This window comes from Amphimedon queenslandica, unplaced genomic scaffold (assembly GCF_000090795.2).
Source record: "Amphimedon queenslandica unplaced genomic scaffold, v1.1 AMPQUscaffold_9160_Cont18892, whole genome shotgun sequence".
Taxonomy (NCBI): Eukaryota; Metazoa; Porifera; class Demospongiae; order Haplosclerida; family Niphatidae; genus Amphimedon; species Amphimedon queenslandica.
Window position 1 is genome coordinate 1 of NW_003550568.1, and position 2,944 is coordinate 2,944.

The 2,944-nt window shown below is 34.9% G+C and overlaps 1 long non-coding RNA gene across 1 annotated transcript; it reads left to right on the plus strand.

Annotated features, from left to right (window-relative positions):
- Positions 1-174: 174 nt before the first annotated feature.
- On the plus strand, positions 175-2,649 carry LOC109591000 (uncharacterized). Its single transcript, XR_002189612.1, has 3 exons — positions 175-338; positions 1,653-1,739; positions 2,499-2,649. It is a non-coding gene; the product is annotated as an uncharacterized LOC109591000 (long non-coding RNA).
- Positions 2,650-2,944: the final 295 nt, after the last annotated feature.

The following is a 2,944-nucleotide window of genomic DNA, read 5'->3' on the forward strand; positions in this document are numbered from 1 at the left end:
ATCTTTCCAGGTACCGAGAACGGTCCCAACTCCCAAACTGTTATTCAATATTAAGTTAACATTTCCTATAATACCTCAGACTCATTTCCTCCAAATTCCTTGAGGTGGAGCTGTGAGTCCAGGACGCGACTTGACACGTGTGTATTTGTTTATGGAGCACGTGTGCTTCCAACGTAGATATGCTTCCACACACTCACTCTCTTCTCCAACTCTTCTACACTCTCATTTGATTAGTCTGGCGCAGCGCCAGACTACATTTGACCATGCTACCCCGACCCGAGCTTCATGACCTGGCAGTGGAGAATTCTCAGATTCTTTTGCTGTAGATTTTGTGTTGCGTAAGTTTGTGTGTATATATACATATAATATATAGTAAGGGATTAGTAACTTAAGCTGGCTGGGTGAAGTTGTGATGTAGGTGGCTGTCAGGAAGTTATGATGACAAATTAGGTGGGTAAATTAGTTACCATGCCTGTTTGAAATTGACTAATCAATTTGCATATATATAATCACTTATTGACCTCGCGGACAGCCCGGGAGGTAAGTAACTAAGTGGTCAAACAGGTTTTGTTAGTTATGTACCTTGCGGACGGTCTGGGATCAAACAGAGTTTCTTATTATTTACCTTGAAGCAGAGCTACTTTGTCTTGAGTAATAATTGTTTTTACCAGAGAAAGTAGCAAAGAACATAGAAAGGAAAGAAATACCGTATATCGGAAAATTTTCATGGCCCAAAAATACTGCGGATCCGTTCAAAAATCAATTTTGTGGCTTTAATTTTTGTGGTTTTATACTTTTTGGCCATCTTGAACTGTATTCAATCAATTTTCATGGATTTTATTTTTGTGGATTTTGAAAAAAAACCCGAAATCCACGAAAAATTTTCCGCTATACGGTAGGGTCTCAAAAGCATTGGGCCATGTGATAAACTTCTTAATGGGTCGAGTGGAATTGGAAAGGCGTGTTCTGGGTGTGTTTTACTGTACACACATGGCATGAGTGAAGAAGACAACTTTCCCATTTTCCTCAAGAAGATACACAGAAGTAAAGAGAGACCTTTTGCTTTTATATAATCTTGCTAATCATGGGTGGTCAGATTTGGCATTATAGAAGTCTGTTATACACCTTCACCTTGGTCTTATTACTATGGGTTTATTTACCTTAGGACCGTGTCCCTGTGTAAATAAATTCCATAAAAACCTTAACCTTAGTGTATTACCTAATACCTATACATAATTAGAGCAAAGATGATAGATGATGGGATTACATTGGAGTTTTAGTTAAGTTGCACCTCTTATGTAGTACCATCTTTATGTGATACAATGAGGCAAATGAAACCAAATACATCTAGATTGTACAGAACCGTCAATTCTTGTCTACAAGAAATTTCTCGTTTTCCTTGCATTTGTCAATTCAATTTTTGTCATTACTCTGTTCTGCATAGAAACATAGAGGCATGTACATGTAGATAGTTATTTTTTGTCGATTGCCAAAAATTTAGACTGACAAAAATAAAGTGCTATACCATATAGCTCAAAGCTTAAACTTTCACTATTACAAATGAGTAAAATGAGATATTTGTTTGATTAAGATATTAATTTTGTTTGATTAATATATTAATTTTGTTTGATTATAATTTTTGTGATTTGTAGGCCCATTGCATTGGTGGTGTGGCTAGTGCTTCCTAATACTCAAAGATGGTGTCAGCTCTGAATCTGAGAGTGGTCCTGCTGCATCAGGTAAATCAGAAGCATGATAAGTATTTTTTGGACTGAACCCTAAAGTGCTTATACACTGCCATTTTAAGATATCCATACTACTTATAAAAGCTTATTATGATTATAAATTTGTGTTGCAGGCCTAAATTGTAAAATTTGCCATTTTAAACTTCTTAAGTTTTGAGCTACATGTACATGTGTATGGTAATAAACTTTAGTGACCAACAATGACGTTTATTGCTGATATGAAGGCATCTACAGTCAAACCGGCTATTGTAGACACTCTAAAAAGGGCACTTCTATAATCAGAGCAGCTAGTATCATTCCCAATACAATATAAACGTTTGCTAATGAAATAATGACTCTGCCATAATCATGACAGTATTATTGTGCCCGCAATAGACAGGTTTTACTGTATCAGGTTCAACCATCAGCCTATTTGTCAAATTAAATATGGGGCTTATTTATGACTGCTTGAACAGTAAAATTTCATTATCAGCACTGGTTAAACAATTATTGTTTTTAATGTAACTATCAAAGTATTCTTCATTTTGAGAGAAAAATAAGAAAAGTACATATTTCATTATTTTGTATTACAAACTTGCCACAAGAAGTAATGGTAATATACGTGTACATGATGTATAATACTATTTGTAGTAATAATGTAATGCAATAGAAATGTGAAATGTCAAGTGAAAGACATAGGTTAATTGCTATTGACTGATTTACAGTGTATGTATGTATATGTACATGTTGATTATTATTGTACATGCATTATAGGTTCACACAACTTGTTGGATGGAATGGCTAATTCTGTCAGAAAAGATGGTGTTCTCTCTTTTCTCTCATTGGGTAATTGCAGAATAAGGAACAAGTATAACAAGAAAAGGAAGTTGGATGTAAAGTATCAAGTAAAGATGAACAGGTATGCACTATGAATGCATGCGGCTCTTCAGGCAGTTTAAAATTGTGTAAAAAGATTGAGTAAGATTAATAATGCTTATTCTATTTTTTGTTGTAATGGGTAGTTGGGTACCTGTTAATTTCCTTTATTGTGACAATAATTACCCTTGATTGTTATACAGTACTTTCACCGTGGCATAAGCTTGTGTCATAAGTATAGGATGTGCTTGTAAATCTGATATTGCATGAGTAGTTGTGTCATCATGAACTTATTCCCATTTAAAGTTTCACACTACTCAGTCCATGCATTGCTCTTGCAGTTT